At 44.8% G+C, this 21,371-nt stretch overlaps 1 protein-coding gene across 1 annotated transcript in view; it reads right to left on the bottom strand.

Moving 5' to 3' along the window:
* The window catches only part of LOC115474773 (ras-related protein M-Ras), a 132,783-nt gene extending 114,104 nt beyond the window's left edge, over positions 1-18,679 (bottom strand). The window contains exon 1 of the mRNA XM_030210429.1: positions 18,284-18,679. The gene's annotated coding sequence lies outside the window, so the exon portion shown is untranslated. The remainder of the gene's footprint in view (positions 1-18,283) is intronic.
* Between the last annotated feature and the right edge of the window lie 2,692 nt (positions 18,680-21,371).

Here is a 21,371-nt window from a genome sequence, read left to right on the forward strand (position 1 = left end):
ATATCCCCCAGTTATAAGTACAAAAGTACATAAGCATCGCCATGCTGGGACAGACCAAGGGTCCATCGAGCCCAGCACCCTGTCACCGACAGCGGCCAAAAGAACAAGCAATTTGCCCGCCCATCCTAGAAATACTGTATTATTCCCTCGTCCATTCAATAACATTCTATGGCTTTTTCCTTTAGGAAGCTGTCCAACCCTTTTTTGAAGTCCGCTAAGTTAACCGCCTTAACCACCTTTTCCGGTAGCGAATTCCAGAGTTTAACTATGCGTTGACTGAAGAAATATTTCCTCCGATTCATTTTAAATTTACCACACTGTGTTGGGCAGACTGGATGGACCGTGCAGGTCTTTTTCTGCTGTCATCTACTATGCTGCTTCATCTCATGCCCCCTTGTCCTAGTATTTTTGGAAAGCGTAAACAGACGCTCCACATCGACCCGTTCCATTCCACTCATTATCTTTTAGACCTCTATCATAACTCCCCTCAGCCGCCTTTTCTCCAAGCTGAAGAGCCTCAGCCTCTTCAGCCTATCCTGATAGGGAAGCCGTCCCATCCCCTGTATCATCTTTGTCACCCTTCTCTGCACCTTTTCCAATTCCACTATGTCTTTTTTGATGTGCGGCGACCAGAACTGAACACAATACTCGAGGTGCGGTCACACAATAGAGCGATACAATGGCAGAATAATATCCTTATTTTTGATAGCAGGTTATATCAACCAATATAACCATCTATCCGCCGATTTTTAAACCTGGGATGAAATTTGTTGGACTCTTGTGCCGGTCAATGGGTCCTCATACTTACTCCATTAAAAGGAGTACTTCTATAAACAGAGAACCTGGGAGAGTGACTGGAAGGAACTCATCCAATAAAGGAATGTAGGCACCCACTTTAGTAGAATACCAGTCTAATTGGGTCTATACCATCTATTCTCATGGTTCCCAGACCTGGTCCTTGAGGCACCCCAGCCACTCAGGTTTACAGGATACCCACAATGAATATTCATGAGACATTTGCATTCATGGCCTCCACTGCATGCAAATAACTCATGAATACTCCTTGTGGGTATCCTGAAAACCTGACTGGCTGGGGTGCCTCCAGGACCAGGTTTGGGAACCACTAGTCTATTCGATTAGTCCCTGGTCTCTGTGCATACCTTCCTTGCACAAAAGCTGCAAGAAGGTAGGAAGGCACATACGATATAACATGCATGTAAAATGTTAGTATTTATGTTCTAGATTGCCCTCAAATTCCTTTATTAATCTAAAAAAATGAATTAATGTTACTCCGCTGTTTTCTAAGGGAGCTTGTTGAATACAACTAGTTGCAAGTGCTGGGTTGACTCCCCGGTCCTATCACCATACCCCAGGGGGAGAAAGGGTCTCCTGTTGCACTTTGATTCAGCAGTTGATTTCGAGGGACCCGGGGTTAGGAGTATTTGTCCATACCTACTGGGCCCGGGTCAGAGGAAATATGTATCCGCAAGTGTTATAGTGAGCTCATTGGCGATTCAGTATCAGTAAATAAGGTCATAATTATATATTTCTACTTTTTTTTTTTTTTTTTTTAAATTGTACAGGCAGAGTTGCTGAAACTGGTTGAGAGTGTATGGTTCCATTTGCTTGTGGTTTACTTTTCACGTGCAGCTTCCCGAGATATTTTGCTTCCGGTCGATGTATTCACTATACGAGTCATGCTCCAAGGCGAGACACGTGTATGGGGTCAGCCAGGGTGTGTATTTAAGGCAGTCTCCGCATTTGTGGCTCAATGTTCTCTTTTTCACCCCTCTCCCCCCTTGCGTCTGCGCTTCCTTTTCTCCTCTCCCTCCCTTTTCGACCTTGTGTCCCCGCTCCCTTTTCTCTTTCTTTCCTCCACCCCCAATCATGCTTCCTCTAGCTTCTATTTGTCCGGTTAGCTACTGAGTCTGCTTATCCACATCCTCTTGTGCAAGCTGAAGCTGAATTCTCACTGGGGCACTGAAGACTGTGCTGCTGTAGGTTCTTCCCCCCCACACACACACTTTTTTTTGTGCCATTAGGTTTCTGGATCCCTGTGGCACCAACTTTGCCACCTTTCTTGCTCATTTTTAGTGGGGAGCCTTGACTTCCCTGTCACCCCACTGCTTTCTGCGCCCAGCTGTGCCTTTATCCATAAGCGTAGGTTTGCATTCGCAAATAAACCTGTGTATATGGATGAAAGAATGGAAGAATAGATAAATGTAGTTTAAGAAGTCACCCCAAGTTGTCAGAAGTTCAGTCTAAAAACCCCCCCAAACATCTCCGGGTTATGTGCTTCTGGGTCTTTTGATTAATAGAAACATAGAAACATGACGGCAGATAAAGGCCATATGACCCATCCAGTCTGCTCATCCTCTGTAACCCCCAATTCTTCCTGTTCTTAAGCGATCCCACATGCTTATCCCATGCCTTTTTAAATTCTGGAACAGTCCTCGACTCCACCACCTCCACCGGGAGGCCATTCCATGCCTCCACCACCCTTTCTGTGAAATAATACTTCCTTAGGTTACTCCTAAGCCTATTCCCTCTTAACTTTGTCATATGCCCCCTCATTCCAGAGCTCTCCTTCATTTGGAAAAGGCTCTCTTCCTGTACATAAATGCCCTTGAGCTATTTAAACGTTTCTATCATGTCTCCTCTCTCCCTCCTCTCTTCCAGCGTATACATGTTGAGGTTCATAAGCCTGTCCCTATAATTTTTGCATTCGAGACCGCTTACTAATTTCGTAGCCGCCCTCTGGACCGACTCCATCCTGTTTATATCTTTCCATAGGTGTGGTCTCCAGAACTGCACGCAATACTCCAAATGAGGCCTCACCAGAGACTTATCCAACGGCACTATCACCTCCTTTTTCCTGCTGGTCATGTCTCTCTTTATGCACCCAAGCATCCTTCTGGCTTTGGCCGTCGCTTTTTCTGTTTGGAAGCTTTAAGGTCATCAGACAAAATCACCCCAAGTCCTGCTCTTTCTTCGCACACTGAAGCACTACACCCCCTATACTGTACTGTTCCCTCGGATTCTTGCGACCTAAGTGCATGCAATAATAGCATTTTTGGCTGAGGGATGGAACTAGGCAGGGCATGAAGAGGTCGTAGCACTTACAACACTAGGCTGCCACCTCCTAAGTAGGAGGCACTAAATGGTTCTCTGTTAACTAATACCTCAGTACCACATGCTAAAGGCAGTGGTGGGCAACTTGCTGCCCACGGACCAAACGCAGCCTGCCATTGAATTTTATGCTGCCCCTGAGACCATGGGAAGTATACACAGAAAGTGTCAATTCACTATAATTGCAGAGATTTTAAATACTTTCTCTTGCAAATGTGTTCAGAACAGCCACTCTTAATCCATCATTTGTATTTCAATTTTTACTTATCACCTTCTGCTCAGTGTGCTGCTGCGGATAAGAAAGCAAATAGTATGTTAGGTATAATTAGGAAAGGAATGGAAAACAAAAATGAGGATGCTATAATGCCTTTGTATCCTCCATATTTGAGGAAATATTGTGTTCAATTCTGGTCGCCGCATCTCAAAAAAGATATAGTGGAATTAGAAAAGGTGCAGAGAAGGGCGACGAAAAAGGTAAAGGGGATGTGATGACTTCCCTAAGAGGAAAGGCTAAAGTGGCTAGGGCTCTTCAGCTTGGAGAAAAGGCAGCTGAGAGGAGATATGATAGAGGTCTCTAAAATAATGAGTGGAGTTGAATGGGTAGATGTGAAGCGTCTGTTTACGCTTTCCAAAAATACTAGGACTAGGGGGCATGCGATGAAGCTACAATGTAGTCAATTTAAAACGAATCAGAGAAAATCTTTCTTCACTCAACATGTAATTAAACTCTGGAATTCGTTGCCAGAGAATGTGGTAAAGGCGGTTAGCTTAGCGGAGCTTAAAAAAAGGTTTGGACGGCTTCCTAAAGCAAGAGTCCATAGACCTGTTATTAAATGGACTTGGGGAAAATCCACTATTTCTGGAAGAAGCAGTATAAAATGTTTTGTACATTTTTGGGATCCTGCCAGGTATTTGTGACCTAGATTGGCCACTGTTGGAAACAGGATGCTGGGCTCGATGGACCTTTGGTCTTTCCCAGTATGGCAATACTTATGTACAGGTCTACGGAGCTTTGTGCATTTCCAGTTCTGACATTACGGAATGTTGTGGCCCACCAGGGGGTATCACTGACATTCGTGCGGTTCTGTGTGTATAAAAGTTGCCCAACCCTGTGCTGCTAAGGGAACTGCTAATGCAGGAACACCGCCAATCGTTATCACATTAAATTTAGCATTTACTGCATATCAATTTCCCTCATTAAGCCTCAGTAACTGAACTAGAAAGAGGCCCCGTACTTCTACTACTACTTATCATTTCTCAAGCGCTACTAGACGTACGCAGCGCTGTACACTTGAACATGAAGAGACAGTCCCTGCTCGACAGAGCTTACAATCTAATTAGGACAGACAAACAGGACAAATAAGAGATAAGGACAAAGAGTAGCAAGATTCCGGAATCCCGAAGAGTAGCAAGATTCTGTGCAGAATTTCAAAGAGTAACAAGATTCCGGAATCCCAAAGACTACTACTACTACTTATTTCTATAGCGCTACTAGACGTATGCAGCGCTGTACACTTGAACATGAAGAGACAGTCCCTGCTCGACAGAGCTTACAATCTAATTAGGCCAGACAAACAGGACAAACAAGAGATAAGGGAATATTAAAAGTGAGGATGATAAAATAAGTGTTCTGAACAAGTGAATAAGGGTTAGGAGTTAAAAGCAGCATCAAAAAGATGGGCTTTTAGCTTAGATTTGAAGACGGTCAGAGATGGAGCTTGACGTATCTGCTCAGGAAGTCTATTCCAGGCATGCTAATCTGGCTCAGACAAATGGTCCATCCAGCCTAACATCCCCTCTGAGGAGAGGCCAGTCTAGGTCATTAGGAAGTACATGGCAGATCCAAAAAAAAAAAAAAAAGGAAAAGTCCTTTTCATATTGTTATCTAACATATCCCAAAACATTTTAAAACTCTGCTCATTTACTAGCCTTGAACATCATCTGGCAGCAAAACTCCTGAGCTCAAATTATACTGACTGAAAACAAAACAAAACAAAACCCCCCAAGCCCCAAACTTCGATTCATTTCAGATATGCTCCCGTCAGTCCCGTGGAATGTGACCTAACCCTTGCACTGTGGAAAACAGTAAATAACCATTTCCTATCACGGTTTTATGAAACTCTCTCATCTCCTGTTAATCTCAAATGCGGTGCTTTCCAATCTTTTTGTGCTTGCGATCCCACCATTGCAGTCAAAACTGTGCAAGCCCCCCGGAGATAATGATGTACTTATAGCCGCCTCCACCAGTTTGGAAAGCTCTGTTCTAAGCAAAAAAGGTTCCTGGCCTGCTGGGCTACTCATAAGAGCTGTTCCATCCTCTGCCGTCCTTTACACCTTTCTAGTTCCGCTACATTTTTACAGAATATACATACAAGGGAAAATATTCCTTTTGACAGGGTATGGAAGCCTTTAAATTTTTGAAAGATGCTGGAGGTCTGTGCCAGTGATCATATGGTCAACTGGGTAGTTTTTGCACAAATAAATGGATGACACACAGTAATCTAGTTCATGATGACAGATAGGTCTAATCTGCCTAGTAAAGTGGTCAGGATGGTAGCCTGCCAATCTGGGCAGATTCTCATTTCAGAAAAGCACAGAGGAAAAAGTTAAGTCCTTCATGTTTTGATCTGAGTGGTAATGCTCTGTCCTCTTGATGTATAGGGGTCCTCTGTGTTTATCCCATGCCTTTTTGAATTTCATCACCATTTTTGTCCCTACCCACCTTTCCCAAGAAAAAATATTTCCCAATATTGCTTTTAATTTTTTTTCTCTTTCAGCTTTTTCAAGTCTTCTGGTTCTACAGTTTTCCCTCATCGTTGGGGAAAAGGTTTATTTGACTATTAATACCTTTCAAGTATTTAAACATCTATATAAAAAGTCTCCCTTGTCCCTCTCCCCCCCTCTTGGTATATATTTAAAGTCTCTTCTCATAAATCTTCTGGTGCAGAACCCATACCATTTTGGGTTTTTTTTTCTCTCCCCAATCCCCATGGCAGTTCCCAACTCTCAAATGAAGGCACAGGGATGGGAGAAGGCACTTGTTGCTATACTTAGCATTTTACTGGGCAGACTGGACAGGCCATTTTGGACTTTATCTGCCATCATTTACTACATTACTAAACAATCCTGAACGTTGAACTTCATAGCATGCCCTGAACTTTTCTCAAAAGGGTGTCTGTACAAGTGCAGTGATCATTTTCTGCTGGGTCAGACTGGGGGGGGGGGGGTCTACTCTGACCCACATCCTTTTTGAACTGGATCAAATTCATTGTGTATGAATTTGTCACAGTTCAAAGTTCAGGAGAGCAGGGAAGAGTAACATACTTAAAACCACCATGAGTGTGTTTAAAGCTCACAGACTGACGTTTCCTGGTTGCTGGATCTTGTGATAGCAGCAGCTCGGAAGCGCTGGTGCCTGGTCTGTGGGTTTTAAAAATGCTCAATGTGTGCAGGGATGGGACCTGCACAGTCACCGAACGTGACCCATATTGTGGCAGCTGGCAAACTCATCTCAGCTGCTTAAGACAGGAGGTTATCACCCACCTAATCCCGATTGTAGTCGCTGGAGGTAGGTAGGGACTGGGAGATCACTAACCTGTTACCCCTATCTTTTTCTAATTGTAAAATTACACATATTTATATGAGGGGTGTGTGGGGGGTGGGGGGGGCAGCATATGTCATGGATGTGCTAAACTGAAAAGAATACAGTTTAACAAAATGATCTCACCCATGAGGTCTGTTCTCCAGTACTACCATCTCCTCCTTTAAAATGCAACCTTTGGAATAAATCAGAGCATCTCCCCTTTCCACTGTAGACTTTTAGGAGAACAAAAAATCAATGACTATTTTGTGACAAGATCTCCGATTGCACATGTCAGAACAAGGTTACCATTTTCTGGCTGCAGACAGCTGTTTTCTCCAGGAGTGACCCCTGACCCCTAGCATGCTACATTCTGATCAATAGGGGTTGCTGACCTTGCTTCTCCCATAGCAGATGTACCACCATGGTGGTGATAATCCCAGTCCACCCTCAACAATCTTCATTCTGAAGAGTATCATTAGCAAAGTCTGTGCCACGCTTCCTCAGAATGCCCTCTCATCTGTTCTCCTCTGACATTACCTTCTGCTGGTTAAACGGGACACTGTGTCAGTTACCTCAAATACGCCATGCCCTCCAAGAAACCCCACCCAGCCAGCACGGCAGAAGAAAGAGCCACCCTTCTACGGTGTAAAAATATATATTGCAAAAACCTCTAGGACACTCCAGCCATATAATAAATTCCCCCCAAAAGTTATACTATTCAAAATGATGATAACATTCATACGAATATTGTTCACCTTTCAGCACCAAATGAAATTGCTGTGTTTCTTGGGCATGACTTACTGCCCTTTATATGATAGTCAACCATACTACAAAAATAAAAATAAAAGTCATATGAATTATCATCATTAGGAGTATTTTGACTAGTACAAGTTTTTTTTTCTTCTTTTAGTTCCATGTTAGAGTGTTTTAGGGGGTTTTTGTGACATTTACACCTTCACTTCTCAGAGATACACCTGTCTTTTAGATTGTAAGCTCCTTGAGCAGGGACTGTCCTTCCATGTTAAATTGTACAGCGCTGCGTAACCCTAGTAGCGCTTTAGAAATGTTAAGTAGTAGTAGTAGTTAGTGATAGTAATTGGTCTTTTAAAATAGACAAAATGGCTTCTCATTCCACATGCAATCCGGATACGTACTGTTCTAGGCAAAACGTAGTGTAGCTTAAACTGCCAGCATAGACCATCCCCAAGCAGAAGCTTTACTAGTAGACTCAATTCTTAAGCAAACCTTCTTTATTGTATACTCAGAATAAACAAAGAAAATCTAAAGTTCGGTTGCTTGAACAAGAATTGTGGCCTTTTGCACACAGAGTCTGTATCTAACCACCCCAGAGGCAAGGAGTTGGCTAGAACCTCAGCAAAGCTGAGAGGAAAAGCTGTAACACTCAAAAGAAAATAAGGGGGAGAAACTCAAGGAAAATAAATAGGAAATTGGGGAGATGGTGAAAAATCTTGCTGGAAAGAAGGGATCAGCTCCTAATCACAAAGCATGCTAGCAAGACTAAGCTCTCTCTCTCTCACCAGTGTTGCCAAATGGCAAAACTTTTTCCAGCTCAAAACCAGCCCAATATTAATATAAATAAGGTAATATGAATATCATATTAAATATTATGAATAAAATTATAAATGATGAATATTAATAAAGTAACCACAACCATAAATGGACCCCCCACGAAGAAAAAAACTTACTGAACTCACCGCATATGGCAGACTGAAGAGGTAGAGAGAGAGAGAGACTCTGAAAGGCTTCCCACCGCCGCATAGGCACACTCAGGCATTTAAAAGAAGCCTACAGCCTGCATCTGCGGGGCTTCTATTGGTCCGTGGGAAAAAAACAGCCAAGCCACAACCGCTGTGGCAAAAAAAGCCGCCCAATATCCCGCAACCCTCGTCTTTCAAAGAAAACCTCGGCGGTCGCACAAAACCTGCCCAATTATGCAGCCGAACCGCGGAATTGGCAGCTTTGTCTCTCACACAGGTCGCAGGGGCAGAGAGGGAGGGCTGACCCTAGCTCCGAACTAAGAGCCAATAGGGAAAGCTCACAAGGAGTCAATCACAGGATACTGCAAACTATAGGAAAAGCAGTCAATACACAGTGCTAACTATACACAGACAATGTAATTGAATACAAATACCATCCATATTAAATATTGGAACTGATTCACATTTTTCTGAGCACTGACAGGTCAGTTATGACCCATGACCTACATAGCTAAAGGCTCAAACTGCATTTTCTGTATTTTTGCTGAGCGCTGTGGAAGCTGTGAATACAAGGTCATGTTGATTCAGCAAGGAGTGCTCTTCCCCACCCTGACAGAGTTGACTGACTCAGACAAGGACACAAAGAATATGTAAACAGTTTGAGAGAGAAGATGTGTTGAGGTTCCTAGAAAAAATAGAGATACGACCTGGGTCTTGGAGAGATTCCTGTAGCAAGGTGGCGACTATAATCTCCTGTGAAAGAAACCTTGGACTTCTTTTTTTTTTTTTTATAAACATTTTAGATATTGTGTTCTGTATTCCATAACATTCAGATAGTATTTTTCCATTTTATGTAAACAATAAAGTAAGACAGAGATTAGCTGGAGTAAGACCGAAAATAGCTGAAATTGCAAGGTTGTATGATTTGGGAAGGAATTCCATTGTGCAAACGAGTATATAAGTGGCTGTCCTATATAATAATTCTCACCTCCAACATTCTGTGCCTGGGACCGTGGCTCCCTAGGCTGGAGGTGGTCTGCTAGGCAGACACGCACTGACGTCACTGACGTCATGACAGCTGATTCCAAGGCAAGGGGAGGAATGCAGAGGAACGTAATAAAAGTGAGCCAAGTAGAGGACATAAGTAATGGCACACTGGGAAAAGACCAAGGGTCCATCGAGCCCAGCATCCTGTCCACAACAGCAGCCAATCCAAGCCAAGGGCACCTGGCGAGCTTCCCAAACGTACAAACATTCTATACATGTTATTCCTGGAATTGTGGATTTTTCCCAAGTCCATTTAGTAGTGGTTTATGGACTTGTCCTTTAGGAAACTGTCTAACCCCTTTTTAAACTCTGCCAAGCTAACCGTCTTCACCATGTTCTCCGGCAACGAATTCCAGAGTTTAATTATGTGTTGGGTGAAGAAATATTTTCTCCGATTTGTTTTAAATTTACTACACTGTAGTTTCATCGCATGCCCCCTAGTCCTAGTATTTTTGGAAAGCGTGAACAGACGCTTCACATCCACCTGTTCCACTCCACTCGTTATTTTATATACCTCTATCATGTCTCCCCTCAGCCGTCTCTTCTCCAAGCTGAAAAGCCCTAGCCTCCTTAGTCTTTCTTCATAGGGAAGTCGTCCCATCCCCGCTATCATTTTAGTTGCCCTTCGCTGCACCTTTTCCAATTCCACTACATCTTTGGTATATCTTAGGTATACAAAAGTGTACAAAAATCTCTTTGGTCCATCAGGCATTTGTTGATGAATGGATCACAATTTTGAATAAACATGCTAGTGATTTATTGATCTTGACGATAGTAGAAACCACAATTCAAGTGGAAGAACAGATCAAGCTTGAAATAGATAATGACTGTTTTAAAGCCTCAACTTGTTCATCTGATTTTGATCAACAATGTACAGTCATGCAATCGTGGATGACTCAATTTAAGGCATCTTTCAAACAACCAGAAACTGGCTCCTGATGAGAAAGATCTTCCAACAGGGCAGAGTTTATGCATGGAATGTTTGCCAACCTCCCCCTAAATCTCAAATGAACGTCCTTCCTTTTGCTCATTGGTCCAGTGATTCTGACTCTAGTGGTGAGGATGGAGAGATTGCATGCTATCAACCACAGGGGGCTTTTACAATGCAGTGGATGTGAAGGGCATAGCAAGCAGGGTCAGAGAGAATTAGGGCAATATTTTAAATTATATATACATCTTACAGTACCACAATCACCATTTACCTCATAGTGAAAAGGAAATAAAATACATTTCAGAACCGACTACTGTTGCTGTGAGACACTTCTGTTTCAGTCAGATCACTATTTATGTTTGCCACTACACGTTATTATCGCTGACGCGGAATTGGGGCATTGAGCATCTGCACATGCTGGAAGCCTTCTGGTTCCTGCGTCAGCGATGGCAGAACCCAGGAGGGAGCGGTAAGACATGACAGTTTGGGGGGGGGGGGGGAACAAGAGAGAAGTGCCAGTCACCGCAGGGGGAGAGGGAGGGAGGGAGCTCAGAAATTTCTTGACTCGGCTATAAGCTGAGACCCCCAAATTATGGGCTTTTTCTTGGGCCCAAAAATCTCAGTTTATAGTCAAGTATATACGGTAATCTGTGCTTTAAACATGGATTTTGGAATCCAGTATCATGCCCCAAACTTTTGACTGATTCAATATGGAGTGAAACGCGTTGTGATTGGCTCAGAGACGTCCAGGTCTCTCAGCTGAGTGAGGAACCCGAGCAGGCCGTGGAGGGGGTGAGCGGCGGCATAGCGAAGAAGTTTAACCTTTATTATGAGCGCTGCACTTATTTGATGGAATTATTGGCGGTTCGTTGCAAGTGTGTGTGGGTGCATTTACCAGCGGTCTCAAAAGATGACTTTTATTATGCTTTCCGTCTCATTTTGAGAACTTTCCTGCCACAGGGGCGAACTTCAGAATCGTTATAAACTTTGCTCTCCTCCCAAACTCCGACTGTTTAACGATGGAATAGAGAATGCAAGTGAGCTACAACGAGCAGCTCATTTGCATTCCCTTTCCTTAATGCATGCCCGTTCCTTACCGATTCGCTAAGGGAATCGGTAAGCGAAGGGCTCTAACGATTTTTTTAGTGCATCTTGGCCTTTGTCAGGTTCGATTCCCTCTTTAATATACAGCGCTACCCCCCCCCCCAATTCGATCCAACTCATCATTGTGATATAATTTGTACCCTGGTAACAAAGGGGCCCTCTTACTAAGCCGTGGCAAAAAAAGTGGCCTGTGGCAGTGCAAGCGCGTCTTTTGGGCACGCACTGGGCCAGTTTTTACTGCGTCCTGGAAAAAAGGCCTTTTTTAAGGGGCCAGAAAATAGACGTGCAGCAAAACAAAAACCAGTGCCTGTCCATTTTTGTCCTGAGACCTTACCATCACCCATTGACTTAGCGGTAAGGTCTCACGCCGCTACCCAGGCGGTAAGCATGCAGCACATGCCCACTGCCGTTTACCGCTGGGTAAGGACCACATAGTAGAAAATATTTTCTATCGTGTGTTTTTGGCATGCGCCAAATTCAGAATTACCACCTCAGGCATGCAGTAGCAGGGCCGCCGAGAGACTGAGCCAGGCCTGGGGCAAGGCTGCCCCCATCCCCCCTCCACCTCCCCCCCAATCGCTACTGCTGTCACTTCCCTCTCCTGCTCCCAGGAAGCCGGCGCTGCAGTCCCCTGTCTCCACCTACCTTCCCTCAGCTTCCTTCTGTCTGCCACCCGACCCCCTTCATTTAAAAAAAATAAATCTCAAAATCAGACGCGCAACGCCTTCTGTATGAAAGTGGCAGTTTGCCTCGGGTGGGCTTTTCCTCACTGCGTCCCGCCCTCGCAAAAATAGGAAGTTACATCAGAGGAGGGCGGGACACAGTGAGGGAAGGCCCACCCGAGGCGATCTGCTGTTTTCACACAGAAGGCGCTGCGCTGCCGAATGAGATTTTTTTTTTTTTAATGCAGGGAACCGGGTGGTAGACAGAAGGGAGCTGAGGGTAGGCAGGTGGAGACGGGATTGCGGCACCAGCGGCCTGGGAGCAGGAGAGGGCAAGATACCCCAGCGCTGGGCCCTCCTTGGAGTCCCTGGGAATTCCCCCCCCTCTTGGCAGCCCTGTGCGGTAGCTTTGTGGTAATGCCGATTTGGCACATGCTGGATGTGTGTAGGGCCTTACGCACCTTTGTAAAAGGCTTTACTCCTATCACTTGGTCTTTGAGATGTTTTATTATATCCTACCTCTTCATTTAGGGCTATGTACTTTAACTTTCCCATCTTATTTTTTTTAGTTTTCTACCGTTTGTATACAGGCATTTCAAAGTGAGTTGTTTGTACCTTGGAGCTGCTTCTCAGTTAACAAGGACAATTTGCAATCTTATTTATTTATTGCATTTGTATCCCACATTTTCCCACCTATTTGCGGGTTCAGTGTGGCTTACAATACATTGTGAATGGTGGAAATACAATTTGTTACAACTCGGTTATGGATTACATTATGAGGAGTTATGCAAAAACAAAGTCAAAGTATCGTTAAGGGAACAGAACAATGGAGAAGAACAATGGAAAGAAACAACGGGAAACTGATAGGGCAACTAAACAATAGTAGGAGAACAATTCGGTATAACATTTTATTTATTTATATTTATTTTATTGCCAGTGGCGTAGTTACGAGTGGGCACAGGCCCACCCATTCTTGGCTCAGGCCCACCCAGCAGCGGCACCCCACAACATCTCTCCTCCTCCACGGCATCCCAGCATCTGCCCGCCTGTCGCTGAGCCCCGTCCCTTCCTGGTGTACCTTACAGGCTTTCCCGGCGCCTGCAGCGATTCAATTATTGCTGCCTGCGCCGGCCCTGCAGGCTTCCGCCGGCCGCTTTCATCATTTCCTGTCTGGCGGGACCCAGCCCATGGATGCCTGCAGGGCTGGCGCAGGCGCAATAATCAAATCACTGCAGGTGCTGGGGATACCTGTTAAGTACAGCAGGGAGTGATGAGGCTCAGCGCTGGGAGGGTAGATGCCAGGACGCGGTGACGGCGAAGAGATTTATTTGTTACATTTGTATCCCACATTTTCCCACTTATTTGCAGGCTCAATGTGGCTTACATAGTATCGTAAAGGCGTTCGCCAATTCCGGTATGAACAAATACAAAGTGATATTATGGTAGAATAAGGTTCATATGTGACAGACACATTAGGGATCTTAGAGTGGAAGAGTTATTTTATGTCCATTACGAGCTTTGGTTTCGTTGTGTTGCAGGGATTCAGGTTTTTAAGTTGGGTCAGTGGGTAGTGATTTCCGGACGTTTAGGTGGTCATAAGTTGTTTTTACGACTTTTGGCAGTGCGTTCCATATTTGTGCCGTCATATAGGAAAGGTTGGATGCATAAGTTGATTTGTATTTGAGTCCTTCGCAGCTTGGGTTGCGGAGATTTAGGTACGTTCGTGTTGATCCTGTTGTGTTTCTGGTTGGTAGGTCTATGAGGTCTGTCATATATCCCGGGGCTTCGCTGTAGATAATTTTATGAACCAGGGTGCAGATTTTGAAAGCAATACGTTCTTTGATTGGGAGCCAGTGATCTGGGGTCTATAATTTTGTATATCTCGGGGGGGGGGGGGGGGCTGTGGAGTGCTGTGCCGTGGAAGGGCTCATTTAAGTTAGCTCTGGGTCCATCCAAAATACTGGGTCTGGCTACGCCACTGATCTTTGCTCTTCCATTAAAAGGCACTTGACTTAATTTTTGCTATTGCCGCAACCCTTAAGAGCTATAAAGAACAGCATTTTTACTGTTCGGCCGAATAATATTTTTCATTATTAGCATTCAGCTGAATAGGAATTACCAAAGAAGAATAATGGTCATTGAACTTTAACGTAACAGATAATAAAAAGCAGCACCATGAAATCAAAGACCAAATGTTTATTTCAGTAGGATTTAGCACAGTGGAGCCCCAGATTATTCGCATTTGAATTTAAACTAGTTGGACAAACACAAACAATGTATTCAGGGCACTATTTGGGGCCAAATCAAATAATCTTATCTGTTTAATCTACCAGGTCATCAATATTCTTTAGGTAATGTAAATTGTCTCTTTTACTCTGTAATGACGATCCATTATGTTATTCACTTAATTATGTCATCCTGTTCTCTATTTAATATCAACTGTACCTTTCTACTCTGGAGTGGCAAATGCCATGAAGGAAAATTGTAAGCCACATTGAGCCTGCAAATAGGTGGGAAAATGTGGGATACAAGTGCAATAAATGATAATAATAATATCAGCTAGGTTATTGTCCTTTGCTGAGTGGTCTCCTTGGAGTTTATGTATTAATTTTTAGGTTGTTTTGTGCCTTTCTAATATAGTGTTGGTTTCACATTTGTGGCCATGAGTGTGTCACGTTCTTGAACCAAAGAGCCCATGAAATGTTTGTGAGGGGGGAGTGAATAAATGAAGGTTAATTGGAGTATCGTGTCGGTATAGTGAAAATTCACTTGCACTGATGCCGTCCTGTACTTCTAGGTAGGGAAAAAAATGTGAGTGACAGACTCCCTCTGATCCAGATGTGTGCGTTGTAAGTATGATAGTTATATCTTTTTTTTGTTACATTTGTACCCCGCGCTTTCCCACTCATGGCAGGCTCAATGCGGCTTACATGGGGCAATGGAGGGTTAAGTGACTTGCCTGGAGTCACAAGGAGCTGCCTGTGCCTGAAGTGGGAATCCAACTCAGTTCCACCACCCTAACCACTAGGCCACTCCTCCACTGTTGCTACTATTTGAGATTCTACATGGAATGTTGCTATTCCACTAGCAACATTCCATGTAGAGGTCGGCCCTTGCAGATCACCAATGTGGCCGCGCAGGCTTCTGCTTCTGTGAGTCTGACGTCCTGCACGTACGTGCAGGACGTCAGACTTACAGAAACAGAAGCCTGCGCAGCCTTCTACATGGAATGTTGCTAGTGGAATAGCAACATTCCATGTAGAATCTCAAATAGTAGCAACATTCCATGTAGAATCTCCAATAATAGCAACATTCCATGTAGAATCTCCAATAGTATCTATTTTATTTTTGTTACATTTGTACCCTGCGCTTTCCCACTCATAGCAGGCTCAATGCGGCTTACATGGGGCAATGGAGGGTTAAGTGACCTGCCCAGAGTCACAAGGAGCTGCCTGTGCCTGAAGTGGGAATTGAACTCAGTTCCTCAGTTCCCCAGGACCAAAGTCCACCACCCTAACCACTGGGCCACTCCTCCACTCCAAAATCCCTTTACTTAACTTGTTTACATCACTAATTGTATCTGATATCCTGGAATGACATTGCCATAACAGGACTCTGTAAGCCACATTGAGCCTGCAAATAGGTGGGAAAATGTGGGATACAAGTGCAGCAAATAAATAAATAAATAATCGATACAGCTCTAATAGGGTTGCTCCTCCTTGTTTTGAAAGTATCCATCAAAAAATACCTCACTCCGAACCGTGCGCTCTCTCGCTCTTTTCGAAACGTTCGCACCGGCAGCATAGTTCCACTGTGGAGCCCGCTTTTTGAAATAGGCGTCCCCTTCCCCAGACATCAAAAAGTTCATCACGTACCTTCTTAAACCTCCACTACCCCAATTGTAGAGGGCTCAAATACAAATCACTACACGCATCTACCTTCACATACCTCTGCACAAAATCATGGAATAAACTACCGAATGCTATAAAAACAACGCATGACTTGACAACCTTCCAGAAGTTATTGAAGACGCACCTGTTCGAAGAGACTTACAATAAAAATCCTCCTTAAAGACTTGATTCCATTCTACATCTAAACCAACTAATACTGATCCCTTCTAATTTGATTATGTTCATCACATTATCACTATTGGTCATTATATCTTACCTGTTTTATTTTGTGTTATGTAAATAATTCTACTGACCTATCTACCTAATTTCTTACACAGTAATATGTTAAATTAGACCAAACCTCTTACTCTGTTTATGATTATACCTTTTGCAACATAGTGTAAGCCACATTGAGCCTGCAAATAGGTGGGGAAATGTGGGGTACAAATGCAGTAAATAAATAAAGAAAGAATGTTGCCCGGTCCCTAACCATTCTAAAGCCCTCTTCCCTGCACTGAGACTCGGGAGCTCCGACTGCCTTTTGGGTTCTGCACATGGAATGGGGAGTATTTCAGAAAATACAGAAATACAGGGACTCTGGGGCCCTCATGATCAAAAGCAAACTCCGGCGCTAGAGGCTGTTAACACTGTCCCGGCGCTATTTTTAGGGCGCTGTTTGGAACAGTGCGGGGTTTTTGATCATCTGGGCCTGGGAGTTCTGAGGTAGAAATCCTGAAGGAGAAACTTACAAAGATGTTGTCAGGAAGTATTTTTTCACGGAGAGAGTAGTGGATGCTTGGAATGCCCTCCCGCGGGAGGTGGTGGAAATGAAAACGGTAACGGAATTCAAACATGCGTGGGATAAGCATAAAGGAATTCTGTGCCGAAGGAATGGATCCTCAGGAGCTTAGTCAAGATCGGGAGGCGGGGCTGGTGGTTGGGAGGCGGGGATAGTGCTGGGCAGACTTGTACGGTCTGTGCCAGGGCCGGTGGTGGGCAGCGGGACTGGTGGTTGGGAGGCGGGGATAGTGCTGGACAGACTTGTACGGTCTGTGCCAGAGCCGGTGGTGGGAGGCAGGGATAGTGCTGGGCAGACTTATATGGTCTGTGCCAGAGCCGGTGGTTGGGAGGCGGGGCAGACTTATACAGGTCTGTGCCCTGAAGTAGGGTATACACAAAAAGCAGCAAATATGAATTATCTTGTTGGGCAGACTGGATGGACCGTACAGGTCTTTTTCTGCCGTCATCTACTATGTTACTATGTTTAGAGACAAAAAGTCATCTCAGAACACTTGATCTTACTTAAGAAAAAAAATCAAGAGTAAAGTATATTGGTCAGACCCTGAAAACAAAATGTATCTGAATTATACACACAAATCAACAGTCTAGATTCCTTTCTCTGCAGAGGCCATTAGAAGAATACGAAAATATTTAAACAGAAGCTTTACTGGTAAATCCTTAATGGCCACCCTCCAACAGCAAATCTCAACAGGGTACTAAATCTAAGTCAGCGCTCAAAAAACAAAACAAAACAAAAAATGTCGAAACTCATCAGGGCTAGTGAAGTAAAGAGTTGTTACACGTTCACCTACTTTTGAAGCAACTTTGGTCATAAGCACGCGATTGTTTATTTAAAACACTGACCATCCCACACAATAAATGACTTGAACATTCCATCAGTAAAAAAAAAAAAAAAAAAAAAAACCCGCTAACAATCCTTTCAGATCATCAAACTCGAAATCACAACTAGCTTAGGAGCCAAAGGACATCTATATGTATAATCCACACTTGAAATACCTGTAGATACTGCCAAATTACACACTATTTTTACAGGTACTTTTCTGTCCCTAATGAGCTCAGAATACAAGATACCTCCATAGGAGCCAACTCTGTGGGTGCTTGAGCACCCCCAATATTGAGAAAATTCCTTGTATGTGTCCAGGGAGGGGTTACTTCCACTGGGCTTAGCACCCCCAATGATTTTGAAAAGTTGGCTCCTATGCCTGGGCCAATGGAGGGTTAAGTGACTTGCCCAGGGTCACAAGGATTTTAGCCCTCTGCCCCCCTCCCCCTCCCAGCTCTGGCATCCTCAAACCAGAGCCGGCACACGAGCATTGATCAGATAAAAGAAATAACCACAAAACAGCGTGACAGGTTAAAGCATGGTTGGCTACTGTTCTCGCCCTGTGGCGATCAGGCAAGGCAAGCGCCCCACTCACCGGAGTGCGGGTAGGAATTCTTTTCTGCAGGTCCCCTGGAGTCTTTGGAGAGTCTTCTTTCAGGAGAGGGCTTCCCTGACTCGTGTGTGCTCAGCGTTTGCTCGCGTAGAGAGAAAAACCGGCTCTGTTATTATTATTATTATTATTTTTTTAGAAAAATATGATCCCTCCCCCTCCAGGGGGCAAGCTTAAACCCCGGCTATGCCCTCTCCGCCTTCTCTTCACACCATTCTTTAGACGGTGACAGCTGATGCTATAAATAGAAGCTCCCGGGGGCAGGGACTCAGGGAGGCGCTCGCCTTCTGCCGGGCTCAGGCGTCCAGCCGAAACAAAGAAAAACTTGCGGGGGGTGACCAAAAGTCAGGGCTGAATCTCCAGCTCAAAGCGAGAGAGAGAGAGAGCCACAAGCTCCAGAGACGACCGATACACTCTTCCTGCCCAGCTTTCACTTTTAAGGTGGAGGGAGAGAGCGACTCCGACGTGGGAAGGGTTTTTTCTTAAGGTGGACCGTCATCAAGGCACAATCCCAAATCTGGCTTTAACAGTATTATCTCCGGGTAATTCTATTTTGTGCTGATGGGTTGGGTAGGTTTTGTATTCCTTTTGTTGTTGCTGGTGGGTTTTTTTATTCTTTTTAAGCTTTTACTCATGGTTTTCCAGCCTGGTACTATCAAGGTTTTACCTTTAGCCAATCTAGGCGAGTGACTGCTTTGAATACCGTGGGCAATGGACATGTTTTTGCTCTGAGATTTACGTGTTGAGTAAAATGCAAGCAGGCAGCGAGCAATTTACACATTTGGTGTTATTAAGGAGTTTACGATTAAAGATTAAGGCGAACTAGTTTGAGCGGCACAAGAAGCAGCAAAATAGAAAAAGCACTTATTGACTGACTGACGGACTGTCTGATTTCTACACTTAAGGCTCAGTGGATTAGTTCCACAGAGTTTTCACCAGCTAGTTCTAACTCCATATTTAAAATGCAATAAGGAAAGAAAATACTTTCTAGCGGGTGAGAGAAGGGGATTCTTTTGGATTAGGAGTGGCCTAGTGGTTAGGGTGGTGGACTTTGGTCCTGAGGAACTCAGTTCGATTCCCACTTCAGGCACAGGCAGCTCCTTGTGACTCTGGGCAAGTCACTTAACCCTCCATTGCCCCATATAAGCCTGCTATGAGTGGGAAAGCGCGGAGTACAAATGTAACAAAAAAAATAAAATAGATACTATTGGAGATTCTACATGGAATGTTGCTATTCCACTAGCAACATTCCATGTAGAAGGCTGCGCATGTTTCTGTGAGTCAGAAGCCTACGCGGCCACATTGGTGATCTGCAAGGGCCGACGTCTACATGGAATGTTGCTAGTGGAATAGCAACATTCCATGTAGAATCTCCAATAGTAGCAACAGTGGAGGAGTGGCCTAGTGGTTAGGGTGGTGGACTTTGGTCCTGAGGAACTCAGTTCGATTCCCACTTCAGGCACAGGCAGCTCCTTGTGACTTGCATGTAAGCTGCATTGAGCCTGCCATGAGTGGGAAAGCGCAGGGTACAAATGTAACAAAAATAAAAATTAATTCCCAGTCATCAGTTTTGTATTCCTGCTTTAGAATTGTACACCCTAAACATACCTCCTGCTTTAAATATAGTGTAGTTTTAACTTTCAAACAGAAAACAAATTCTGCTATTGTATCGGTGGGTGACTCAGGGGCGTAGCCAGACACCCAATTTTAGGTGGGCAGAAGAACTCCACCTTGTCCCACAAGTGATTTGGTCTCTCCCTCTCTGGCCTGCTGCATTCCATATGGTCTTTCAAACATCCCCCTCCCCCGCATAGCTTTTAAATAGCTGATTTCCACCTGCAGCGAGCAGCAACTAATACACACTGCTCATGTTGGCCCCACGGCCTTCCCTCTAATGTGGGAATACATCAGAGAGAAGGCTAACCCCACAAGCAGTATCTATCAGTCGCTGCTCCCTGCAGGTGAAGATCTGCTATTTACAAGGTATGCAGGAGGGGCAGTTGTTGGGTGTTTTCAGCTGGTGGGGCTTGGGGATCCCTGCCAGCCACATCATAGATGAGCTGCTACTGGGTGGGCCTGGGCCCACCCTTGTCTACGCCACTGGCGGGAGTCCGTGAAAGGTTACCACAAAGCACAAAATGGTACTTTCTATCCTGGCTGTTTCCCACCAGAGAGGCCAAGTTACCCAGTTCCAGGCTGGAGATTTGGGGACAGAACCCTTATTTTATCATCCTCACTTTAATTTATTTATTTATGTATTGAGAACATTTATATCCCACATATTCCCACTAGGGCAGGCTCGATGTGGCTTACAACATGTTATGAAAAGACCATCATAGTAAATCTAGTTCAAAACAGAGAATAAGGTACATGAAGGGGAGGGAGGGAAACAACCGGAGAAACGAATGAGGGACTGCAAGAAGTTAAGCAGCAGAGGAGTAAGATCTACCACATAGATAGTCTTTAGGGATGTCTTGAACAGATTGTGATCGGCAGTCTCTTTTAATGTTGATGGTAGACAGTGCCGTAGCGAGGGTGCCTGACACCCGGGGTGGGTCGCCGCTGCGCACCCCCCCCCCCAGGGTGCAGCACGGGCACGGCGCACCCCCCCTCCGGAGCGTACCCTCCACCCCGAAACGCACCCTTACCTTACAGCGGGGGGCAGGCGGGAGGGCCGATCCGCCCCCTGTGCACATCACTGGAAGCTGCGTCGGCTCTGCTGCTTTCTCTGCCCCGGAACAGGAAGTAACCTGTTCCGGGGCAGAAAGAGCAGGGAACCAGCGAGCCGACACCCCCCCCCCCCCCAGTAGCATGCACCCGGGGCGGATTGCCCCACCGCCCCCCTTCCTGATGGTAGAACATTCCAGTAACGAGGACACATAAAGCAAAAAGAGGAGGCCAAGGGTAGTTTGTATCTTAGGTTCCTGCAATTAGGATAGTGGAGATTGAGATAGGAGCGGGAGGGCTTCTTGGAATTTCTGGGAGGTAGGTCAATCAGGCTGAACATATAAGCTGGAGCGTCCCCGTATACGATCTTGTGGGTAGGAGCACAGATTTTGAATTCGATACGTTC

The sequence above is a fragment of the Microcaecilia unicolor genome, chromosome 7, assembly GCF_901765095.1.
Source record: "Microcaecilia unicolor chromosome 7, aMicUni1.1, whole genome shotgun sequence".
NCBI lineage: Eukaryota > Metazoa > Chordata > Amphibia > Gymnophiona > Siphonopidae > Microcaecilia > Microcaecilia unicolor.